A 26371-nucleotide genomic window follows, 5' to 3' on the forward strand; every position below is an offset into this window, starting at 1 on the left:
AGAGAATGAGAGAGACAAAATGAGAGAACGAGAGAGAGAGCAAGAGAGAGAGAGAGAATGAGAGATAGAGACTGAGAGAATGAGAAAGAGAGAGAGAATGACAGAGAATGACAGAGAGAATGAGAGAAAGAGAATGAGAGAATGAGAGAGCGAGAGAGAGAATGAGAGAGAGAAAATGAGAGAAAGAATGAAAGAGAATAAGAGAGAATGAGAGAAACAGAATGAAAGAGAATAAGAGAGAGAATGAGAATGAGAGAGAGCAAGAATGAGAGAGAGAGCGAATGAGAGGGAATGAAAGAGAATAAGAGAGGGAGAATGAGAATGAGAATGAGAGAGAATGAGAGAGAGAGAGAGAGAGAGAGAGAGAGAGAGAGAGAGAGGGAATGAGAGGGAATGAGAGGGAATGAAAGAGATTAAGAGAGGGAGAGAGAGAGAATGAGAGGGAATGAAAGAGAGAGAATGAGAATGATAGAGAGAATGAGAATGAAAGAGAATAAGAGAGAATGAGAGGGGGGGAAGAGGGGGGAGAGAAATACCTCTCACACGTGTGAGAAACAGAGGGCCTTTGTTCTCATTTAATTAATACCTTGATGGAAAAGCCCCTGGAAATATTAAGCAGAAAGCGTACAAAGAATGGGATTGACCTTTAACTGCTTCCTCTATGAAGGATAAAAGACTCTATCTGACTTGTTCATTTTCACTCCATTAATTACTCCCCCCACCGCCTTGCTTTCCCTTCACAACATCAGATCCAGGTTTGTCTTTCATTGCGGGAGGATCTGAATAACAAAACCAGTTTAGCAGCTGGTTCATAACAGAGGCACTTACCCCAAGGTAGCACCGTCCAAACCCCTCAGCTACTTAGGAGGGCACATTTTACTCCCACCCCAGTCAATTAACACCCTCCCTCCTGCAAGGGGCAGGGGGAGGCCCACCAGCCCACCTGGCTTTCTGCTTTGGGTTTAACATGAGATGTGAACTTGTAAGCAATGGTTTGTGTGGCATCCGTTCCTAATTTGGCTGCAAACTATGGCTTCACGCAATGCGCAAAGCAATGGCAGCGATTATGGGTCATTCTATATGGCTCTTGGACAGGGTGATTCACATAGGATGTGATGAAGAAAGTCAAGAGGGCAATTGCGCCCGTGTGATTGGAGCTCCATCTCTGGCATCCAACAACGACGGGGCAAACCCCTGGTACATAAACAGAAAGCAAAGTCCACTACTCCCTTCTAGCACGGATGATGTTGCCGAGTTGGGTCATGAAACGTCTGAAAGAAAACAGCCAAGCTCAGAGAGCCCCAAGTCCCCACAGTCATCCTCCTCTTCCTCCATTCTGCAGTCCCCACTCTCTCTTAACTCTGATGGTGTTACATAGTTCAGCCATGAAATGTCTGAAGGAAACAACCTTGAGCTACAAATATTCTCTTCTATCAGCTTCATTTCCTTTTTATGTACAACATAAAATTAAAGGTTGTGGATTGAAGGACTGAAGTTGTGCTGCATAGAAAATCTGCCAGAGTTTTGTTCACACTGTTGTGGTTGCTGTGTTTATTGCCCACACCTGGCAGGCACTTCTGCTATGGGCCTTTCTCCAACTCGGATGCTGCCCCAAGCACAGAGACCCACCGCTTGTCCCTTCAGCAGCTGGGAAACAGCAGGGCCAGGGGTGCTAGCCCCCCCCACCCCCCATTAGCCTCACCCCATTTTCTTTTACTCATGGAACCGGCCTCCTTTCATTCTTTGAGATACAGCAGGTCCTCGACTTACGACCACAACTGAGACCAAAATTTATGTTGCTAAGTGAGACGTTTGTTAGGCGAGTTTTGTCCCATTTTGCAAACTTTCTTGCCATCGTTTTTCAGTGAATCACTGCAGTTAATAAATTAGTCACACGGTTGTTAAGTGAATCACTGCAGTTAATTAAGTTAGTAATGGTTGTTAAGTGAATCTGGCTTCCCCATTGACTTTACTCGTCAGAAGATTGCAAAAGGGCATCACGTGACCCCGGGACACTGCAGCCGTCATAAATATGAACCAGTTGCCAAGCATCCGGATTTTGATCACGTGACCAGGGGATGCTGCAGTGGTCGTAAGTGCAAAAAATGGTCATAAGCCATTTTTTCAGTGCTGTCGTAACTTTGAATGGTCACTAAATGAACGGTCGTAAGTCAAGGACTATCTGTACTGCATTCTAACCACTGAGTCCCCACAGCTCTCTACAGTTCCTCTCCAATTCTTATACACCATAACCGAACAATGTTGATAAGAACACCCATTATTATGTTATTGCATACTTATTCTTCACTATTCTGGAAGCTAAGAAATAAAGAGTCCAATGCCATAGTTTTCAGTAAATTAAATTCTAGCACTTCCATATAATTACTCAGCAAAGGAAAGAAATACAAGCCAGCAAAACTTTAGATGATAAACCATCTGTTTTATAAAACTGAAAATCACTGAAGGGAAAAAAAGGGATTCAGATGACATAGGAAATCAATCTGTGTTGATCCGTTTACCGAGATCAAAAGTGCCATTTTTTTAATCCTCCAAAGAGAATTCACACTTGTCTGTAAGTTAAAACATGCACTGAAAACACTAGAGTCTTCTTACGAAGAAGAGAAGTATCTTTTGGAAGCCACAAAATGAAAATGATGTAAATGTAATCAAAATATTTCAAGCATATCAGGATTAAAATGCATGTCAGAAATCTTTTGTAAGACCTGAAAAATGGCAAGTTCTGAAAATTTTGACTTTGTTGAAATGAAAAACTGTGGCAAATCAGTTGTTGCAGTCAGAAATATTTGTCCTCAGACAGAATCGCACACCGGTAACCTGATGCAGGAAAGAGTCATAATTGTTCATTTTGCATTTCCATGATTGATACATAAAAGACCAAAATTTATTACGTCTAATACATTTTATTTACTTGATTGATACTTCCTGCCAAAAAAAAAATCAATGAATTTTCCTTCGCAGGCAAAGGAAAAACAGAACTAAAAGCATACCTATCAACAAAAACATTAAAGTGATAACCACAGAATAAAACGGCTATGAAAATAATCAAAAAGCAAAACTGAAAAAAATGCACCCTGGTGGTTTTTCTAAGCCGAAGAGTTTGTTTTTTTTCTGCCAAGAAGCCTTTTGATGCTGTTTTGCTTTCAGCTGGACTGCCTGAATAAAACAGGGAAGTCCTTTTGGGCTCTACAGGTGATTTGGGGACAGAGTCCTGTCAAATGCTGGGAAGAGGAAGGAGGTGTTGCCTCAAACAACCATCCCTTCCTCATCTAGCCACGGGAGTCCTCTCTCCCTTGGACTTCTTCACCCGCAAGCTCTCTTTCCTCCTCTCCCTGTGAAAGAACAGGGAAGGGGAAAAAAAGACGCCATTGCATGGACCAGAAACCCCTTCTCCTTTGGGGGATAGGTAGCTGGAAAATGGGGTTTTAAACAGTAACATTCGGCAACATCCAACCCTGCCCTACACCACAGAGGGGAATGTAGAAATGCAGCTAGAGGAAATACAGGTAGTCCTCAGGTTACGACAGCAATCGGGACTGAATTCTGATCGCTAAGCAATCAGGCTGAAAAGTGTATCACATGACTGCATCGTTTAGTGAGGACAATCCCGGCAGTCTTCACTACCGTCATTAAGCAAGGATTGCAGGTTGTTAAGGGAGGAGGCAGGAATCCCAGGCAAGGGGCGTGGAGTGTGTGGGGGCGCCGTGGGGGCCACTGCAGGCAGGCGCTAGGAAGCATGGGGTGGTGGTGGGGATTCTGCGAGTGGGTGTGCATTATGGAGTGTGGGCAATAGGGGGAGGGGGAGGAGATAACGCCTGTAGAGCCATGACGGCAAACCGATGGCACGCATGCCGGAAGTGGAACACAGAGTCATCTTTCCAGCATGCTAGCCAACACCCGTTGCCCTTCTGGATTCTGGTGCACATGTGCACGCTGTCAAGCTGGCCTTCATGTGCACTGGAGTGCTGGAAACCGGAAGAGCAGCTTCTCCAGGTGCGCATGAGAGCTTCCGGTTTCTGGTGTGCACATGCCTGCCGGCCAGCTGGTCTTTGCACATGCGTGGATGCCAGAAACCGGAAGACAAGGTGGCGGAAACCAGAAGCTCAGCTTCCTGGTGCGCAAGAGTGTCAGGGAGATGCTCTTCTGGTTTCTGGTGCTTCCCACACACACACACACACAGACATGCTCCCGTTTCAGCACTCGGTGCCAAGAAGATTCGTCAACCCTGCTGTGGAGGCTCCTCAGGAGAAAAAGCAGTGGGAGGAACTTGCAACCTTCCCTCTTGGCCTCCTCAGTGATATTCCTTGTGGGAAGAGAACAAGGGTTGCAAATGGCTCATTGGGATGTAATTGTGAACCAGAGACTGACTGCCTGGATCGAATTCATGCGACTGGGGGGCTGCTGTGGTGGCCAGATCTTCTAAGACTGTGCATCCATTTTTTTTTACCACCGGTGTAACTTTGAATGGTCGCTGAATGAATTGATGGGGATTGTAGGGAGTGTGATGGTATATGAGAAAGACCTTGAGAGTGAGGGTGAAGAAGTGCTGGCTAGAGAATGGTCAGATAAGAGAGGGCTTAGCCTGCAGCTGCATAAGGGGTGGAGAAAGAGGATCAGAAGTGGGGTGTAAAGGGGGCCCAGCTTCCCACGCTGTAGAGGAGATGCTGGGAGATTTCAGACTTGCAAGATTCTGTTAATGAAGCTTCAAAATACAGTAGAAGTATCTTATCTGGTAATGTTTCCTATCTAATCTACCTGGCAAAGCTGACATCAATCTTGCAAGTCTGAAAGTATAAATCTCTCACCATTTACAGCCTGAGAAGCTGACAGGGGGGGGGGGAGGCTCTGAGCCTCTTTCTCCATCTATTGGGCAGCTGTAGACCATGCCCTCCCTTCTCTGATCTCAAGGTCTTTCACACATACCATGGGGGGCGGGGGGCGGAGACGCTTCATTCGATTTTTAACACAAAACCAAAGTTTCCCTTTGGTGCAGTTTCCAATCAGTGGATCTTAAACACTCCCTCAAGTCCAGCTCAATTCCTATTGATTTCACAAAAAATGCTATGTTCTTTTCTTGACAGCAACGTGGAGCTGGCATAACTTGACCTTATCTTGGGATGTATCTTTAAATTTCAGTCCAACCTTTTTAGGATTTCCTAATGCTCTTGCATAAAGCTATCAACCTAATGCAGCCCTGATTAGCATGATTGGTGCTCAGCTGAAGTCAACTAAGAGCTGCCCCTTGAACAAAGCAGGAGGTTTGGGAGTTCTAGTAGACCTCAAAAGCTGGAGGTCCCATTATACAACCTCTCCTGGCATCATCTTTTGCGGAGCCTGGTTCCCGGCCCACTAATTCCTGGTTCCCGGCCCACTAATTCCTGGCCACTAATCTTGGGTGATGGGGAAATAAAGTCCAGACTGCTTGAAGCCCACCACTGTGCCTTTTTCCTTCAAACCTTTCTACCTGGTCACTCCTTGGACGAGAAGACCCGGAAGGTCCCTCCCAGCCCCGTGATTCTATATTCTTCAGAGTCTTCATCCCAGAATTTCTGGGAACATGCACAGCGGCATTTGACTCGGGCTTTGTTAAGCACTTAGCACATTCTCTGCATTCAATAAATTTTAATTAGGAATAAGGTTATTAGCGTGGAACCCAATTCCCATTGCTGTTTGGCTGCAAAGGAGCTCCAGGCATCACAGTCCGAGTCCATCATTCTCCACAAAGCCCGTCAAATTATTAACCTTCCACCTACCGGGAGGGGGGGGGGTGAGGAGAGCCAGTGGGTTTGGATCTTCAGAGCCTGCATTGTCCCACCCAGGGTGCCTGCAGGGTGAGGTCAAAAAGATCACGATGACAAACACAACAACAGCTTTGATCGCCCCACCATCTTCATCATCCTAACCACACCTTCCAAACATCCCTGATCCTGTGCCAAAGCTCATGTGGTTCCCCCTCCACTTCCCAGGACCACAGTCAAAAAAGCAGCTGAAGCAATCACTAAGAAAAGCAAATAAAACTACAGTGTCAGGGTGAAAGATCTCATTCACAATAAATGTCCAATTAAACTGATTTATTGCTAGAATGCACAGGAATCTTCTCAACTAAAGGTTAGCACCTGTTTGAAGTTAGAGAAGGCTCAATGGAATTCCAGGAGGGGGTGGGGTTGTAGTCTGTACTAAGTTTGTGGCTATGTCAGTATTCTAGGCTAATTGCTCTTTTAACTCCACCCCCGGGTTCTGCCATTCCTCCTCCTGCAAAAATGGCATGGTTTTTGTAAACAGGTGGGGGAGGAAGTTGGCTTCACATTCACACTAAGCCAGTAATTGGCCAATAACCATTTCCTGAATAAAGCATAACTCACTTCATTTAGCAATAGTAGTAGCACTTAGACTTATATCCGTGTTACAGTGCTTTACAGCAGGGGTGAAATCCAGCAGGTTCTGACAGGTTCTGGAGAAACGGTAATGGAAATTTTGAGTAGTTCGGAGAACCGGCAAATGCCACCTCTGGCTGGCCCCAGGAGTGGAGAGGGAATGGGGATTTTGCAGTATCCTTTCCCTGCCACGCCCACCAAGCCACTCCCACAGAACCAGTAGTAAAAAAAATTGAATTTCACCACTGCTTTACAGCCCTCTCTAAGTGGTTTACAGAGTCAGCCTCTTGCCCCCCAACAATCTGGGTCCTCATTTTACACACCTCGGAAGGGCGGAAGGCTGAGTCAATCTTGAGCCTGGTGGGATTTTCAGGCAGCCAACAGTCAGCAGAAGTAGCCTGCAGTACTGCACTCTGAACACTGCGCCACTATGGCTTTATAAACACTATGTTTGGCTTCACACCACACACCACTGAACCGCGGTGGCACAGTGGTTAGAATGCAGTATTGCAGGCTAACTCTGCCCATTGCCAGGGGTCCGATCCTGACCAGCTCAAGGTTGACTCAGCCTTCCTTCCTTCTGAAGTTGGTAAAATGAGGAGCCAGATTGTTGGGGGCAAAAGGCTGACTCTGTAAACTGCTTAGAGAGGGCTGCAAAGCCCCGTGAAGCCGTATATAAGTCGAACTCCTAGGCCTATTGCTATTCATACACCCAACTCCACTTGTGTTTTCAATCTTGAATTCTTTCTGGCTGAGAATTCTGAGAGTTGAAGTCCACACATCTTTAGAGTTGCCAAGGTTGAGAAACAATGGACTACCTGAAACCAAGCAACACCCTGGTGCAGAATTCAATCCCCAACTTTGTCTTTGGGATTGTCTGCCATCCATGAACTGTGAATTGATATAGCTTAACCTCTGGGGCCAGACCAGATCATCCAGATGTGCCTACCAAAATCAGTCCCGTTTCTAGCAATGATGAACAGCTAACATTCCACTGGTTTTAACATTTCCACTCTCACCTTGACTAAACTTAGAAATGTTCATTTAATCAGCACAATGAGATTGTGGTGGAATGTACAACAAATAAATGGTGTGAGCAACAGGGCCCTAACAGTCCCTGCCAGCATGGTTAAAGGGATGAGGGAGCACATCTGGAAGGTTACAAGTACTTTTATCCTTTATTTGAGCCAGGCTTTTGCATTCAAATTAAGTGCAAAATTAACCGTTTATAATAACAGAAACCATAGCAAATATATTAGAATCAAAATCATGACTACAACTGGAAATCAGATAAATGGAAAAGCAATCAAGTTTTGTTGTGTTATGTCCAGCCTTAGTCACGCTTAGATCTGACTAACATTCCACAGAATCCCAGCTGGCTCTGTGGGCTAACCTAAACCTCAGACTATATTTCATCACAGGTGATTGATTGAGTGGGTTGGGACAGCATCAAGCCATAAACCCTGGTTTACAAAGCACCTCTTGGCATGTTGTGTGTGAAGTAGGCTAAAATACACACCAAAACGTTGTAATCCTTGATGGTTTTGATTTTGTTCCAACCTGCAACCTTATAAATCCACAGGGAATGACACTGCAAACTGCCAGTGCCCAAGTTTCCTCTTTCCTGGGGCATTTCTAGGAAAGGAGCAAAATTGTTGCCCTCCTTCCCAGGTTCCAAACATTTCTTCAGCCGTTCCCTTCAAGCAGGCGCTGCGGGTCAGACAGAAACTGAAAGCTACTGGAAGGGCATCTTCCGCCAGCAGACGACCCCAAGGCTTTCGTCCTTTCCTATTGTTCCAGACCCAAAGCAAATATTTAAAGGCAGGACTCCAAAAGAAAGCAAGAGGTTCAGAAAGAGCCGCTTCCTTAAATGTACCCGGCAGTCCCTGCAATGGCCAAAGAAAAAATATTCACAACCAAAGTCTTTATTCTACCACTTTCGGCACTCACACAAAAGCAAACCGATTTTCTTTTTCTTGCCAAGTTTGGTTCTTTGTCCAGCCACGTATTTTCTGCCCCTTCAGAACCAGAAAGTGTGTAAACTCTGGATTGAAAGCAGACTTAATGAAAGTGTTTCCAAAAACAGGATATTTTGAACAGGTTTTTCTTTTGATTTGGTTCTTTCCCCCAAACAGAAACAATTAACAATTAACACTGTAATTTTCATTAAACCCCCCCCCCACAGTTTCTAAAACCCTGCTTAGCATCACCCCCATCCCACCCCCCCATAGGAAGATATTGGGGGGAGGGATTTAATCACACCACTTCCATTTTCTTTTTATTTTGAGCCTATGGAACCCATCAGATTCCAAAGTAAAAATAAAAACTGCGGAGCTGGAAAATTGAAACTCAAAGGCTTAAAAAGTACAGGTCGTCCTCGACTTACGACCACAATTGAAGCCATAATTTCTGTTGGTAAGCAAGAGAGTGGTTCAGTGTTTTGCCCCATTTTTATGACCTTTTGTGCCACAGTTGTTAAGTGAATCACTGCAGTTGTTAGGTTGGCAACACGGTTGTTAAGTGAATCTGGCTTCCCCATTGACTTTGTTCGTCAGAAGGTCAAAAGGTGGCACATGACCTAGGGACACTGGAACGGTCATAAATATGAGTCAGGAGTCAAGCATCTGAATGCAAATCAGGTGACCATGGAGAAGCTGAAGTGGTTGTTTTAAGTCTGGGAAATGATTGTGTATCACTTTTTTCAGTACCATTGTAACTTTGAATGGCCATTAAGCCAAGAGTTGTAAGTCGAGGACTCCCCATATGTCTGTAGAGTACTGGCTTTCTGATTAGTACACTTTTGGACAATTGGGCTTCCCAACTATCACCCCCACCATCTGCAAGGCAAGCAACCTGATCAGATTCCACCCCAGTTCACTCTCAGGCAATATCCTGTCTCAGAAAGGAGCGACTGACATCGGGGAACTGTTCCCGGGGAGGGGGGCGGCAGGGGGGGGGGGTCACGATGGCACCTTGCATCATAATGGACCAAAGGGCAGGGAATTTTGCTTCGGCATTGTGGCCAATATCTTGGCCTTTTGGATCCCCTCCCTTGAAGTCCAGAGTTCTGAAGACAAGGCAGAGTCTCCTGCCAGCCAAGGGAGTGAAACTTTGAGCTGGCACAGGCGGCACTCTGGACCCAGCCAAGGTTATCTCTTTCTTTTATTGCAGCAAGGTGGAATTTCATCCTGGTAGGCAGGCAGATAGGCACCAGCCTGCTCACCCAGGGAATGAGGTCCTCCTGTAAATCCCAGATGGGCCCTCGGAAGCTTGGAAGACAAATACTTCGCTCAAAGAGAGCTTGTGTTCTCTTCAGTAAATGTTTTAGACAACTAATTTTATAGACCTGACTCCTGTGTAATTAACAGCTTCCGTTGCTCATGCATGAAGATTTGCAGGTGCTAAAATTAAAGCTGGTACTGCATAAGCATCTCTTCCCAACTGCCTCTGCTTGTTTCTCCAGAAGGAACTGTGTTCCCCACCCCCATCCCCCCAAAAGCAAGTATACGTTCAAAATAATGGCCGTGTATTAGGGGTGGGGGCACGTTTATGATGAGGTCACCCAAATGCTTCCGTGTCTGTTCCATTTGCCCACACGATGATGTCATTCTATAATCCTCACGGCATCGTTTAAGGACCTTTGGCTGCAAAGGGAGCACCTGGATGCCAGGCAGGCGGGCAAGACCCAGGAAGCAAGGACTGCCCATGCCTCGGGAAAGCCTCCCACAGGCTGGCATCGGGGGCCAATAAGGGGAGGAGATTTCAAGCCCTCCTTTCCAGGAAGCAGGGTGGATAAAAAGCGATGATTTTTCTTTTTAAAAATTTAAAAAATAGGATTTGTTTTTAATTTAAATCAGATTTTTTTTCATTTGTATCAAATTCATTTTAATAAAATGTTTTTGGAGTAAAAGTCTATCTAAAGATAGCTTTCTATTTGAGATACATTAATAATTTAATTTATTCAGCATGAAATGGAGCTTAGTTATGTAGCATGAAGCTGTATATTTGCAATATTTACATTTTTTGGTAAACTCATTGAATGAATCCAAGCTTTGCAAACTAAATAGGAAACCTTCATTTTGTTTGCAAATAATAATATTAAAGATTCTAACTACCAGCAAGAATGAGTCCTTAAATTTAAAGAGCACCTGTCGTTTCAGATCCATCATGGCAGCATCCACTCACCTTCTTCTGTCCCTGCCGCATCACCAACCGTCCCATGAAAGTGAATGGGACTGTCCGTGAGTCAACAGCGGGTCAGAGGAGGAGCCGTTGTGGGAGATGACACCTGCTCTTCAAAAAATATGATTTAAATTGAGTTAATTTAAATCAATCCACCCTGCCAGGAAGTCTCTTTGGACGTTTTGAAAGGTGTTGAGCTGCCATGTGGGAGATGGATGGATGGATGGGTGGACTATATGAAATGAACAGGCTGCCCTGATCTGTTAGGGTCTTGGGCGGCTTTCAAAAGCCAACCATAAGGATGCAGTAAAAACACAAATCTTCATCAAAGGTCAGGCTCCGTAACTTTTTGGGGGGATGGAAGAGTGGCAGGCAATTCTGGGGGTGGTTGCTGCCTTGAAGAGACCTACCTTTTACTCTGCCCTCATTGGTTTATTCTTTTGGTTTTAACTCAATTATTTAATTGTGTTCCTTTTATAATTTCTTTCTGCAAATCGTCCAGAATACTTTGACAGTGAGCTGGGCAGTGTCCAAATGTGATAAATAAATGAATAACATTTCTGCAGGGAATCAAGCATGGAAATGTTCTGTATTTAATATAAGTTTATTAAACCGGTAAGTAAATAGGTAGGTAGGTGGGTAGGTAGGTAGATCCCATGGCCAGGTTATGATAATATGGGGGGGGGGTGTGTGACTTTGGGGACCCTTCTATCTTTCACCACAGTGGTTAGTTACTTGGCTGGGGATGACATAGGTTGCAACGTTGCAGCTGGAGGTGAGGAACATCCCAAATCTTTCCAAAGTCACTGAAATGAAAACTCCACCATGCAAGCCGCAACCCCCCGGATCCACAGGGGCAGGACACCCCCAGGGATCAGTAGATCTATTCTGTCCTTCTGTCACACTTGCAGTTGGAGACACCAGGTTTTTCTGGTCAAGAAAATCGTAAGAGGAAGCGCATACGGGGTTGCATCTGAGGTCCCAGAAGAGAGGGCAATCTGAAAGGGATCCAATCTTTCAATCTCTGTGGATCCTGCAAATTCCACTTCCATGATCTGGAGAGAAACCAACAGACCAAGAAAGCCATCCTAGATAAGAAAAACTTAGACCAGACCAACGTAAGAGAGCTCAACTGCAGAACTCCCTGGGAGAAGAAGCCCCTTAGGAACAAGAACCAAGACTTAGCATGGAGCTCTTAAGTCTTCTTGCTCTCAACTCATTGATAAAGGCATCGTGTACCAACCTCACTTCTTCATAAAACTGTTTCACTGGTTATTCCACTGAGGACAGAACCCTTCTTAGAAGTTCTACCTAGATCTCCTTTCTGCTTCATGGAGATGACAGGTATGCAACTGTGCAGATTACAGATGTTATGACTTACAGAATGATATACACAGTCCAACTTCCAGTGGTGACATTCAGATTTTTTTTACTAATGGTTCTGTGGGTGTGGCTTGGTGGGCGTGGTGAGACTTGGTGGGTGTGGCAGGGAAAGGATACCGCAAAATCCCCATTCCCTCCCCACTCTGGGGCCAGCGAGAGGTGGCATTTGCTGGTTCTCCAAACTATTCAAAATTTCCGATACCAATTCTCCAGAACCTGTCAGAACCTGCTGGATTTCACCCCTGCCACCTTCCCTTAAGATTTCAGACACCTTAAAGTAGGGGGTTCTATATACCATTCTGACAGATTCTATATACCCGTTCCTGCCACACCACAAGCTTCACCACCTGCATCATAGAAGGGACATTGCGGGTGTGAAAAGCTGTGAGTTCAATTCCTGGTAGAGAATTTGAACCCCAAATAATAAGATCTGGCTATAGACATTGGATGATTCCCAATACGGACATTCCCAAACCAGAGCCAGAACAGGGAGATCCTAGTTCAAATTCTCTCACTCAACTGCAGATCTCTTTAAAATCTCCCCCAAACTCCCGGCATGTTATGAGGCACGGAAGGGCAGGTTTTGAAAAATGCAACTCTGGGATAAGGCAGCCACTCTAATATGGCGTCAGCCGTGTTGGAATTGTGATAAGCAGACACCGCAAAAGTGGGGAGGACAAGGAAGCACCCTTTCAGTTTTCTGTGTAATTCCTACATTCCTGTGCTTTCCATGTAAATTTTTAAAAAACAATCCCTTTCTGCTCACCAGTCTTCTCTACCAGGGAGCAGAAATCAGGCATGCTATTCTCTTCCATCATCCCTGCAATTTTTAAAATTTATTTTTAGTCCACATGGTTATTATTTTTATAAATAATTCAAGGCAACAAATATAATTCCCTTTCTCATCCTATTTTCCCCACAACAACCATTCTGTGAGGTGCGTTGGGCCGAGAGAGGAGGATTGACCCAAAGTCACCCCCTGGTCTTTCATGCCTAAGGCGGGACTAGAACTCACCATTTCCCGGTCTCGAGCATAACCACAAGACCCAGCTGATTTTGCACTTCAGGTCACCTTCAGCCAGAGGGGGGTTGCTGCCAATTCAGCCAAACAGGGAGGGGAATTCAGGGCTGGGTCGCAGAACTGGCAGCAACCCAGGCCTGACAGGCCCCTGAACCGGTTGCCTCACTGCCGCTGATATCACCGCCATGTTGGATTTTAGTGATTGTGCATGCACAGTGTAAATTGTTCTGCGCATGTACATGTTGTGAACCGGTTGTAAAACTGGCAGCCTCTCACCCCTGCGTTCAGCACATTCTCTAATAAGAACCTGAGCAATTTTGTAACATCCAGCTCTGGTATTTTTGGATGGAGGGTGTTTTTTTTTTTTTTTTTTGCACCCTACAAATAAATTTTGCCTCCCAGCTTGGTAGTCCTTGGCACCACATAGAAGCAGCCTTTGCCCAAAAGACTAAAAACAGGCAAGGAGAAAGAAATGGATGATAGACGCTTAGGTAAAAATCTCCCTCCAAGACAACTGAGCCTTAAATGATTCCAGCCACTTACAGATAATCCTCAACTTACGACCACAATTGAGCCCAAACTCTCTGCTGCTGAGACATTTGTTAACTGAGTTTTGTCCCTTTTTACGACCTTTCTTGGCACGGTTGTTAAATGAATCACTGTAGTTCATAGCATGGCTGTTAAGTGAATCTGGCTTCCCCCGTGGACTTTGCTTGTCAGAAGGTTGCCAAAGGGCATCACGTGATCCCAGGACACTGTGACCGTCAGAAATGTGAGTCCCTTGCCAAGCATCTGAACATCTGAATCTTAATCATGAGACCATCAGAATGCTGCAATGGTCGTAAGTGTGAAAAACGGTCATAAGTCACTTTTTTCAGTGCCCTTGTAACTCAAGGACCACCTGTATACCGTATTTTTAGTCCAAGCACCTTAAGTGACTGTGCTGAAAATGAGGACTAGATCCTTTGCAGAAAAGCCCGGGCAAGTAGAAAGGGGAGGGGAAATTGTGATTCAGACAAAGGTCTAGCTGGAGTTCCTGCATATACAACAGATTTCACTCCAGCAGCCTCTTTCGCAGCTGAGCCAAGATATGTTGGGGAAGGTGGGGGTGATTTAAATTATTATAGATCAAAACTTAATTTTACCAAATTCATCTTGTCAGAAGAGTCCCCTTGGATAGATGCAAACTGCCAAATATTACTCCAATGGCAAAAGGGAAAAATAAAGTTGTCAACAACAAAACTGTATGCTAAAACTGTCAATGGTTTTGATTGGCGAATTTATTTATTCGCTAGCAATATTGTCATGCTGGGAAAATTATAATGTGTGTGTAAACCAACAGAGCTATCAAACATGTGTACCATAAATGAGTGGAAGCCTTAATGTCTCTTAATATGCAGCTCGGTTCCTCTATTAAGTATCACACAAACAATTTTAAAAAAATCCCTTTTTTGGGGGGGGAAGGGGGGCTGAACTAGAGATTTGTACTCATTCTCCTGTTGCATTACCGAGAACAAACAAACAATTCCACATCCCACTGAAGAACCGTGGATGGATGTTCACAGCAAATTGACCGGTTCCTTTAATGTGATTTTTCTCCCAGGGCCAAACTCATCGTTCCCAACCGATCGCATCATCTGCGTTTCACATTTTCATACCCCTCGGAAATGAAGGCAGGGTAGCAGGATCAGCGTTTCTCAAAATCAGAAAGCTGCCCATTTTCTAGTGAGGCCATTTTAAAGCCTGTCCGGACCATCCCGGTTGTCAGTAAATGTAGTCTCCAGGTATTTTTACAGATAGTCCTCACTTAATGACAGTGATTGGGACTGGCACCTGGGTTGCTAAGCGATGCAGTTGTGAGTGAAAATCATGCAACCGTGACTTAGGATTTCACTCCCACCTTCACTATTCTTTGCTTCTCACAAAGCAGCTGTGAAACGTATCAGTGGCCATCATGCGACTAAGAGACATTGCAATGGTCATAAATGCAAAGCTTGGTCACAAAGCAGGGAGCTTTTTTAGCATCACTGTAACTTTGAATGCTCACTGCAGAAGGCAGCAGGTGAAGGAAGACTACCTGCAAAATTGCAGATACTCCTTGACTTACAACAGTTCACTTAGTGACCGTTCAAAGTTACAACGGCACTGAAAAAAGAGACTTAGGGTCGTTTTTCACTGTTACGACCTTTGGCGCCTCCTCATGATCACATGATCAAACTTCAGGTGCTTGGCAACTGGTTCAGACTTATGACCATTGCTGTGTCCTAGAATCACCTGATCAGCTTTTGCGACCTTCTGACATGCAAAGTCAATGGGGAAGCCAGATTCACTTACTGACTGATCAGCGACAGTGGTTTACTTAACAACTATGGCAAGAAAGGTCGTAAAATGGGGCAAAACTTGCTTAACAAGAGTCTCACAACATCAGAAATTTTGGGCTCAATTGTAGACATAAGTCAAGGACTACCTCTATTTTGATTGATGCCACGTGTGGATTGGCCTGTCTTATTTGGCCTTAATTGGCCTCCCTCCATTTTAGCCAAGAAATGTGACTCTGGTTGCAAGAAACCCACCGAGGAAAGACTGCGGCCTGAACCCCTGGTGGAGGAAGACAAGCAGCCAACATGGAGTGAGCTTGGATTTAAAGCCAGGTGGTGGCGATGGTTTCTCCATCCTTTGGGCAACTGCTGATAGCCTCCCAGTAGCCCCGCTTAGAGTGGCCCAGTCCCTCCTGGGCAGTTGGGCCACCAGATCCTCCGCAGGGCTACGGTGAGGAACATTTCCACAATGTGACCGATGAAGATCCTCAGAAGTGGGCTTTGGGCATGTCCAGGTGAGCTGCCCAAGGCAGTCTTCTAAGGTTATCTGGAATGAATCTGATTCCGAGATGCCCAAGGACGTGGCCAAGGTTCTCCTAGCTGTTGGTCTGCTCATCTCTTGAGGAGTTCCTGGACCCTCCTGGGTTGGTAAGCAGGGGACCAAGGGATGAATCTGCCTCTTTGAGAGAGGAAGTTGAAGGAGAGGGTGAGCCATCCCCTCCTCAAGAGGCCATCACTGGATACTTTCCACTGGGGAGAATATTGTGCAGTCTCCAACCTTCCCTTCATGGGGAAGACCATGCAGAAGTTGGTTGGACAACAGTTGCAGGTGATCTTGGAGAAAATGGGTTATCTAGGTCTGGTACGTTCAGATTTTAGATCGGGTCACAGTAAAGAGATATCATTGGTTGATAACAATTCAACATCAGAGGCAGAGCTGCATTCTGGTGCTTCTTGGTCTCTCATCAGCTTTCGATACCATGGACGATGGTATCCTACTGGGTTGGCTGGGAGGAGACAGTGCGCTCCAATGCTTGCTTGCTTTCCTCAGTGGTTGACTTCAGGGGTGGAGGAGAGGTCACACTTGTGGCTCCAGTTTTGTGGGGGTGAGGGCTTGATGCCTTCCTCTCTCCTATATAACAACTATATGAAACCTCTGGGAAAGGTCATCCATCAGCCTGGGATTTGGTATCATCAGTACACCTCTACCTCAAGTTGTGCAGGTGAAGCTGTTGACTTCCTGATCCAGTGTCTGGGACTTGTTTGAGTCTGAATGGGGCAGAACAGGCTTTAGCTCAATCCTGCTTAGTGACTGCCCCCCCCCCCCCCCCCCCGGGTAGAGGCCAATCCCATCACTGGTCTTGGATGAGGTAACACTTCACCCTTCTAAACTGGTATGCAACTTTGAGGTCCCTCTGAACTTGCAGCTCCTGCTCAGAGACCAGGTTGAACCTTTGCACAGGTTACTCCAGGGGTGTCCAAACTTGGCAACTTTAAGACTTGTGGACTTCAACTCCCAGAATTCCCCAGCCAGCAGAGCTGAAGTCCACTTGAAGTCCACAAGTCTTAAAAGTTGCCAAGTTTGGACACCCCTGGGTTACTCTCTTGTACCAGTTGCATCCCTTTCTCAACCTTCTCATCCCTTTTCTGAAAGGGGGAGCCCTTTCAGGAAGTTATTCATATCCTGGTCACCTCATCACTGGATTGCTGCGGTGGGCTCTATGCAGGGCTGCCCCTGAAGACCATCTGGAAGCCTGGAGAATGAGGAGTGGGTTTGGTTTGTTTTGTTTTGGACTGATTGTTTAAGTCTGAACTGATTATGCAATCGCATTTTTAACATTTTTATTGTATTGTATTTGTAAACCGACCAGAGCCTGCGGGAGTGGGCTGCTATGATGAATTTATAATAATACGTCTCCCAACAGAAGGAATAAGAAGTAGGCAGAAGGAAAGACAATGTGGAAATGCTTGGAACAGAGTGAAAGAATCGTCTTCTCTGAATGACACAGAGAAATGTGTGCAGTTCCGTGGGCGTGGCTTGGTGGGTGTGGCATGGCTTGGTGGGCGTGGCAGGGGAAGGATACTGCAAAATCCCCATTCCCTCCTCACTCTAGGGGAAGGGTATTGCAAAATCTCCATTTCCCCCCCTCCACCCCTGGGGCCAGTCAGAGGTGGCATTTGCCAGTTCTACGAACTATTCAAAATTTCTGCTACCGGTTCTCAAGAACCTGTCGGAACCTGCTGAAGTTCACCCCTGGACGGTATGATTACAAACTGAGAAAGCTACTGAAGATGCAAAATGCACCTAGGTAGGTTTTGCTTTACAACCATTTATTTAGCAACTGTTCAAAGTTACAGCAGCATTAACAAAAGTGACTTATGACCAGTCCTCACACTTGTGACTATTGCAGCGTCCCCACACTCATGTTATGCTAGTTGCAACAGCCTGAGTCATGTGATCTTCATTGCAACTTTCCCACCCAGACTTGCTTAATGACTGTATGATTCACATAACAACTGCAGTGTTAACCACTCTGGCAAAAAAAGCTCATAAAATCAGGTGGACTCACTTAACAGCTGCCAGGCTTAACAATAAAAACTCCGGTCCCAATTGTGGGAGTACGTTGAGGACTACCTGTACACAAAAATGACTTCTGAATGAAATGAGGATGTTACATAATGTACATAAAGAGAAAAAAAGAATGTGTAAAGTACAAGGTCAAAGGCAGGAAACCCACAGCTGAGGTTTAAGAGTCAGGGATTTTGAAGAAATTTTTTAAAAATGCTTTGTGTGAATGTGTAGAGGGCTGAACAAAGGGACTCCAAGAGAGTGAATGAAATTCAAAACATGAAAAATGGAAATTAAATGAAATTACAAACAAAAGCAACGAGCTGGTTTGGGATGAAAGAAGCGTGGGGCTGCCAGAAAGAAGGATTTCGGATACTTGTAAGGGACGATTGTGACTTGCTGCAGAAAGGGAAGGAAAAGGTTTCTGCCCCGGGGGAAAAATATGAAAAGAAAGAGATAAAACCTGTGAGAATGCTTGGAAATTAAGGTGCTGGTGTAGATAGTACAATGGGAGAAACCCGAAAATATGTATTTGGCTTGCTTAGGGAGTGCTGCCTAACTAATTCTTTGTCTGGGAAGCATTTGGCAGAATTCCAATGGAAAGGCTACAACAGGGAGCAAGTTTGGGAAGAGCAGAAAGCTCCTTAATGCCGGGCAGGGAGGTGCAGGCCGCATTTTCACTCCCCAGCAAGTCACTGAAAACTCGGCAACTGGGAACTACATCAACCATAGAGTAGCTGATTTGAGAAAGCACCTGCTAAAAGTGAAGAATACTGCATTATGGTATGGCTTTTTATAAGTGAGGGGGGGTGAAGGCTGGCTACTGGATGCAACTAGCATGTGATAGGATAAAGGGAAAGCTTGAATGAGAATAAATAGAACAGATAGCAAATGTTAGAGAACGTTAAGAGCAGAGAGCAAAGCCAACATGGGTGAAATTCCCTTGGTTATTTAAGTCTCTGTCTGCTGTGTCTGTCCGTCTGCCCGTCTATCCATCCATCCAGTTATCTATCTATCTATCTATCTATCTATCTATCTATCTATCTATCTATCTATCTATCTATCTATCATCTATCTATCATCTATCTCCATCCATTCCCCATTGTTATTTATTCATCCATCCATTCATCATCATCCATCAATCCATTCATCCATCTTCCATCAATCTATTATACATTAAACCCATTTATCATCTATCTATCTATCTATCTATCTATCTATCTATCTATCTATCTATCTATCTATCATCTATCTATCTATCATCTATCTCCATCCATTCCCCATTGTTATCTATTCATCCATCCATTCATCATCATCCATCAATCCATTCATCCATCTTCCATCAATCTATTATACATAAACCCATTTATCATCTATCTATCTATCTATCTATCTATCATCTATCTATCTATCTATCTATCTATCATCTATCTATCTATCTATCTATCATCTATCTATCTATCTATCTATCTATCTATCTCTATCCAGTTATCGATTCATCCATCATCTATCCATCTATCCATCTATCCATCTATCCATCTATCCATCTATCCATCTATCCATCTATCCATCCATCCATCCATCTATCATCTATCTATTTATCTATCTATCTATCTGGCATTATAAAAAATGCTAATAGTGGCATCAGAAGTGTGATGCCAATTAGGGAAGTGAATGTAATCTGTTCTTTGGTATGCAAAGGATGTCTTGTTGTTGGTTAAGAACTCAAATGCTTTGTGATAAATGTCAGATGGGTTGTATAATCCAAAGAGAAGCATGGCTCTGAAAATTAATCTACCAAGGTAATTTGTGTTTCCCCAAAAAGCAGAGTGAAGAATTCCAAGCTATATATAAATGGCAAAAAAACCACCAGGTAAACTGGTGAATTTGAGTATTTGGGTATAATATTTATTAAACATTGAAAATGGACAGAGGAACTGTAAGATGCATGGATGCTGGTTGAAAGGGTAGCATGTGGTGCATAGGGAGGGAGGAGCATGTGTTCAATGGAGCGCATACTGCTATCTCGTGTCTTCCTGATGTCAAAGTTAGGGTGTCAGGAGAAGCATGAAAGTTGAATGCTTCAGGAATGAAGAACCTACCCAGAGGTGTGTGATAAAACAAGAGGAGGGTTCAAGAATGACAGGGTGGTGAATGAAAGTGGACTGAAGAGGAAGATAAGTAACCATCAGAGAAGAAATAGATCAAGGTGGAACAGTCATATTGAGGAAATGAATGAGGTTCAAATCACAAATATCTCAAGAAAGAAACAATGTCAAAAAGGCAAAGTAAGAGAAATCACAGTTGGATGGAACTAATGAGAGCCTCAAATAGTAGAAAAAACAAAAGGCTATTTATGAAGTGAGGTAATGGGTCTGCTGGAAGGAGACACCCACCAAATTCTAGTTGCAGAGTGGGCTATAACTTCTTTTTACCTCATCTCATGTCCTTAATTTCTTTGGCTGATAATTTCCCACGCCAATATCAGGCTAAATCCAACAATGAGGTAGAACAATCCAGCCAGAGTTCACTTCTATATTTGCTTACAAACAGCAGACAGAATCTTGCCAGACTAAACCCCTACTGCTCTCCTCCTAACAGATATACCAGGGCAGTGATAGCAAACCTTTTCAGCACTGAGTGCCCAAACCGTAATGCACATGCATATGCATGTATGTGGGTGCGATGGACTGTCGGAAACTCAAAGACCAACTGGGTGGCGCACGCATATCTGTTTTTGGGCCATTTTCAGGCCGTTTTTCAGGCTGTTTTCAGGCCTTTTTGTGGGTTGTTTTCAAGCTGTTTTGGGGGACATTTTCAGGCCTGCTAAGACCAGCTGGCCAGCATGCATGTCTGCGCCGGAAACCAGAAGAGCAGCTGGCAACAGCGCACATGCCCAGAGAGAGGGCTCTGCGTACCACTTCTGGCACACATGCCATAGGTTTGCCATCCTGGTACTAGGGAATGACAATCTTTATTCTCTGTCTCCCATCCAGCTCGGGACTGTGCTATGCTCTTGTCTCTCTCTCTCTCTACTCCTAGGAACCTGCTCCCTCCTGCAGGCCATCATAATAGCCCCCCCACACACACACACACAATTGGCATAATGCCTCACAGCCAGTCTTTTCCAAACTTTGCCACTTTAAGATGTCTGGACTTCAACTCCCAGAATTCTGGGAACTGAAGCTCATGCATCTTAAAAGTGGCCAAGTTTGGAAAAGACAGTCTTATTCCGGTTTTTACATCACGATGCTAAACCCTCACAAAGATTGCATGATGGCTACGATCGGATATTGGCTGATCTGCATTTAACTGTACATGCATCTATTTTCTGGGACTGCGACTGAAATAAACAGCCCCCCTCCCTAGTCGCTGTAGGACACAAACCTGCGCCCTTGTTTATAGCTGAGGAAATGAAAGTGATTGCGGGAGGAGGATGAGAAGAGACAAGACAAGAGCTATAAATAATGCATAGCTCAGCCCTCTCTGTTACAATTCCAAGGTGGAAAGGCCTGTCTATCATCTTCCCTTCGCTTTGTGAGAAGCTATCGCACATTTGTAACACTAATTGATGTTCGCAGGGAGGAGAGTGGAGGAGACAGAGGCATCTTCTGCTGGGACTCCTCCGTGGCTTTATAAAAATTTAATCGTTGCTGTTCTCCAGAAGGAAAGCCATCGCTGAGGGACCAGAGAGTGCAGTAGCTCCAGTGCGATGAGAGGAAGGGAGACTGGGCTCAAGAGACGCTGGCCACACACAGAAACTGCTTTGGTGGACAACATGAGAAGCACAAGCAAAGAAGCTCGTCTTTTTCCGCTACCATTTTTATCATTTCTCTACAGCTAAGCCTTCTTCTTCCTCTTTTGGGGGATTTGGCTGTTATTCAGAAAAGCAAACTGAATGTTTGCAGGTAATCCTCGACTTACAACCACAATTGGAACCAGCCACTAAGCAAGACAGTTGCTAAGTGAATTGTGTCTGATTTTATGAGCTTTTCTTGGCCATCATTCACTGCAGTTGTTACGTGAACCCGGCTTCCTCCATTTGCTTGTTGGAGGGTGGCTGGGAAGATCATTGATGGGGGACACAGGACCCTGGGAGGCTGCAGCCCTTGTAAAGATATGCCGGTTGCCGAGGACGCAAATTCTGACCATATGACCATAGTGTTACCGCAATGGTTATAAGTATGAGGACCAATCATAAGTCACTTTTTTCAGTGCCACTGTAACTCTGAAGAGTCACTAAATCAGGGGTGTCCATACTTGGGAACTTTAAGACTTGTGGACTTCAACTCCCAGAATTCTGTCTATCTATCTATCTATCTATCTATCTATCTATCTATCTATCTATCTATCTATCTATCTATAAAACTGGCTGGGGGACTTTGGGCCAATCATCAGGAGATTGTGTGTTCTAATCCCGCATTAAGCTTGAAGGCTGGCGGGGTTATGTTGGGCCAATCACTAGGCACCTGTAAGTTCTAGTTCTGCCTTAGGCAAAAAAGCCAGCTGGGTGACTTTGGGGCCAGTCACTCTCTCTCAACCCATCCCACCAGTTTGTTGTTGTGGGGAAAATAGGAGGAGGGTGTGTGGATTATGTTTGCCACCTTGAGTTACTGGTAAAAATAATAAAGGTGCAATACAAATAAATAAAAATACAATAGAAAAATAAAATAACTTCATCCAACCCTACTATTAACAGATTGGAAGTTGTATGCATTAATTGTCCTTTTATCACCTCCAGTCCTGATGCACCATAAGGAAGTTTCTATAGGCAAGTTGTGGAAAAATCCAGAATCAATCAATATGCAAAATCCAGTTTAAAAATGCCACTGTATTTTTAGCCCTTGTTTTGAATTTTAAAAAGAAGAAGCTTGCACCATAACACACAGAATAGCAGCCAATGGGCTTGATTTATTATCTATAATGTCAAACTTGAAAAGGTTAACCACCATTATTAGCTGTCAGTGAGGCTTCAGAGAGTTGGGGTTTATCACTGGAATACTGAAGGCAGTACAGGGGGGTGGCAGGGGGGGTGGCGGGAGGATGGCGAGGGGCACTTCAGCATTGTCATTCGATTGCCAGATGGCAGCGTACATTCCTTCCAAGGAGCATGCATATCCCTAAGTAGTTCTCTTCGCATCTATAATTGAATACGGCCCAAAATACAATCATTGCGGTGTAGGAAGATTAGAGATATCAAATATGAAGAAAAGAAGACTGCATTAAAAAAAAAAACACCAAACGAGCTTTACCAAAGGAGGGGGAAAAAAAAGGGGGGGGGGAATCCCAGCATTGTCAGGAATCAAGATTGATCCGCAGCCAAAGTATGGTGCTCAGAGATCCTGAATGAACTATATAATTTTTTTTGTCTCCAAGCAGTAAAACAGATGTCTTGACAACCTGTGCTGATTAAATATCTGCAGGATATTTGCCAAAGACGCTGGGTTTTCTTTTTAAGAGGAGGAAGAAGGCAAGCACATCCCCCAAGTCTTGATTCTAAGTAAGGCAGCGTTTCTCAACCTTGGCAGCTTTAAGCTGTATGGACTTCAACTCCCAGAATTCCCCAACCAGCATAGGGTTAGGGCAGGGGTGTCCAAACTTGGCAACTTTAAGACTTGTGGACTTCAACTCCCAGAATTCCCCAGCCAGCATAGGGTTAGGGCAGGGGTGTCCAAACTTGGCAACTTTAAGACTTGTGGACACCCCTGGGTTAGGGTTAGGGTTAGCATAGCTGGCTAGGAGTTGACCTCCGTATACCTTAAAGCTGCCAAGGCTGAGAAACGCTGATTAAGGGACATGCAGTGGGACCTGTTTTAAAAAACTCATCCTATTACTGCGGTTCTGAATTAAAGTACATGTAGTCCTCATCTTACGACCACAACTGAGCCCAAAATCTATGTTGCGAAGTGAGACATTTAAATGAGTTTTGCCCCATTTTATGACTTTTCTTGCCAACAATTTTTAAGTAAAATACTGCAGTTGTTAAATTTGTAAAACGGTTGTTAAGTGAGTCTGGCTTCCCCATTGATTTTGCTTGTCAAAAGGCCGCAAAAGATGATCCCAGGATACAGCTACCGTCATAAATATGAACCAGCTGCCAAGCATCCAAATTTTGATCATGTGACCCACAGGGATGCCCACAGTGTGAAAAATCTCTTGCTCTAAGTCACACTCTGGGTTTGTTTGTTTTTTGGATATGTATTTAATTTCTTTTTAACTTTCGGGATGTGTGTTTTTTAATGTTGTACACCGCCCTGAGTCCTTTGGGAGAAGGGCGGCATATAAATCCAATAAAAACAAAACAAACAAACAAACAAACACTCTGTCTCAAACCAAAAGAATTCCAGCTAAGGATAAGTCCGAAAAGTCCCCCCCTACCCTTAATCCCAAACCATCTCAATTTAGGAAGCTCTCTTATACCAAGTTAGACTTTTCTAGACTTTTTTAGATTTCTGGTCAATTTATTCTGAAATGTCTAAGTAGCTCCTACTCTAGAATAATTTTTCCCTTGGCTCATCCACAACAGAATGCCAGAGTTGGATGGGATCTTGGAGGTCTTCTAGTCCAACCCCCTGCTCTGGCAGGAAACCCTATACTATGCACACCATTTCAGATAAATTCTTGTCCAATCTCTTCTTAAAATCTTCCATTGCTGGCACACTCATAAATTCTGGAGGCAAGCCATTGCATTGATTAATTGTTCTCACTGTCAGGAAATCCTTCCTTAGTTCTAGGTTGCTTCTCTCCTTGATTAGTTTCCATCCGTTGCTTCTTGTCCTGCCTTCAGGTGCTCTGGAGAACAGCTTGATTCCCTCTTCTTTGTAGCAGCCCCTCAAATATTGGAAGTCTGCTATCATCATGTCTCCTCTGGTCCTTCTCTTCACTAGATTAGCCATGCCCGGTTCCTGCAACCGTTCTTCATATTTTTGAGCCTCCAGACCCCTAATCATCATAGTTGCTCTTCTCTGCCCTCTTTCTAGAGTCTCAACATCTTTTTTACATTGTGGAGACCCAAACTGGATGCAGAATTCCAAGGGTGGTCATCCTTAGACCAATCTTCCTGCACTTTCAGTTGTATTCTGCCTTTCCACCAACAACCCCCAAGCTCACTAAGATCAATAAAGTAAACCCAACATGATAAAACAGTCACAAAAAACCTCCTTCCTTTCTATTGACTGCTAGACAGGACAGTGATTCATGCTGTGAGCATCACTGCAGACATAACCTTCCCAACTTGTGATCATAGCAACTACTTTTAACATGTAAACATGGTCCAGTCCTACGTTGGTCTGAAATGTTGCAAACGTTCAAGCAAAATTGCCATTCTTCTGTAAAGTTTCAGCTCTTTTACTGAGGGAAACCTTCTCAAGAATCAAAAGTGCTGGATTGAGGTCCTAGGAGCAATTTCGTCTCTTTCTTGTCCAGCAATGCCCTCCCGTGGAGTCCTTAGCTCTGTGATGGCGAACCTATGGCAAGATTGCCAGATGTGGCACGCAGAGCCCTCTCTGGGGCATGCATGCCATCGCCAGCTGGTCTTCGGCTTTCTGGGCCCCGGTGTGTATGCATATGCAGAGGCGTTCCAGATTCGGCATTCAGTGCTGAAAAGGTTCACCATCCCTGCCTTGGCTGATCAATTCAGCTGGGAGTTACAACTCTTGTGTTTTTTTTTAAGAAAAACAGGAATGGGGGGACGATTAGACTATATTCTGACAGTTGGCACATGCCCAAGAAGATTCCACTTGAACAAACAAATGGCGGGTTTTTAAGAAGACAGAATTTGTAGCATCCAAACATCCAAAGTCTGTGGAATTGATGAGGAGGAGGGGGGAAAAACCCAACATTTTAGAGATGTTTCCCCAAAGAACATGTAAATTCTCGAGACATATATAGAAAGACAGAAGATCAAATCCACAGGCCAGATGGCAGAGTTTATTTATGTTAGAGAAAGATAGGAATTAAAAATAAATATTTGATGCTTCACATTTATAGCAACTCATGTTCACAATCCTTATCATAACAGAGAGGCTCTGGAGAAGAGGCCTTTCTCTCAAGCCACAGAATCTTTTTGGAATTGTGAGCTTCAAAAGGGTCAATCCACACGACAAACCAATATTGGCACTAATTTCTCTGCCAAGAAGGATTGTTTGATGCTGATGCTGCTGAAAACTCAAGCGCTCTTCAAAGAACCTGGAATGCAATTTTCAGCTCCAGGAGATGCTGTACCTTAAATTTGGGTTTAAAAGCAGCATTGTGAAAAGTGGTTGTGGGTAAACGTTGAGGGGGAAATGCAGATTATCTTCCGAAACCAAATAGGCATTTATTTTGAAAGGGAAACCATTACCTTGATTTGTAAATCCATTTCAAGATTTAAAGAGCCAGCTCAGCTTCTCTGTCGATTTCTCCATCCAGCCGGCAAAAATGGATTAGACCTCAGAATATCAGAAAGCTGCTTTCGACAGAATCAGACCACGGGGCTCCCTTAAATGAACTCAAGGGAGATTTCTCC

General features: G+C 44.4%; 1 protein-coding gene across 3 annotated transcripts in view; it reads right to left on the reverse strand.

The window, feature by feature from the left end:
* The window catches only part of NEXMIF (neurite extension and migration factor), a 372359-nt gene that overhangs the window by 284453 nt on the left and 61535 nt on the right, over positions 1 to 26371 (reverse strand). The window contains exon 1 of one of the 3 annotated variants that reach the window (XM_081964319.1): positions 14637 to 14704. The exons of the other annotated variants lie outside the window; for them this stretch is intronic. The gene's annotated coding sequence lies outside the window, so the exon portion shown is untranslated. Of the gene's footprint in view, positions 1 to 14636; positions 14705 to 26371 lie in introns of those variants that run through there. 3 annotated transcript variants of the gene reach the window in all.

This window comes from Natrix helvetica, assembly GCF_964273705.1.
Source record: "Natrix helvetica genome assembly, chromosome: 11".
Taxonomy (NCBI): Eukaryota; Metazoa; Chordata; class Lepidosauria; order Squamata; family Natricidae; genus Natrix; species Natrix helvetica.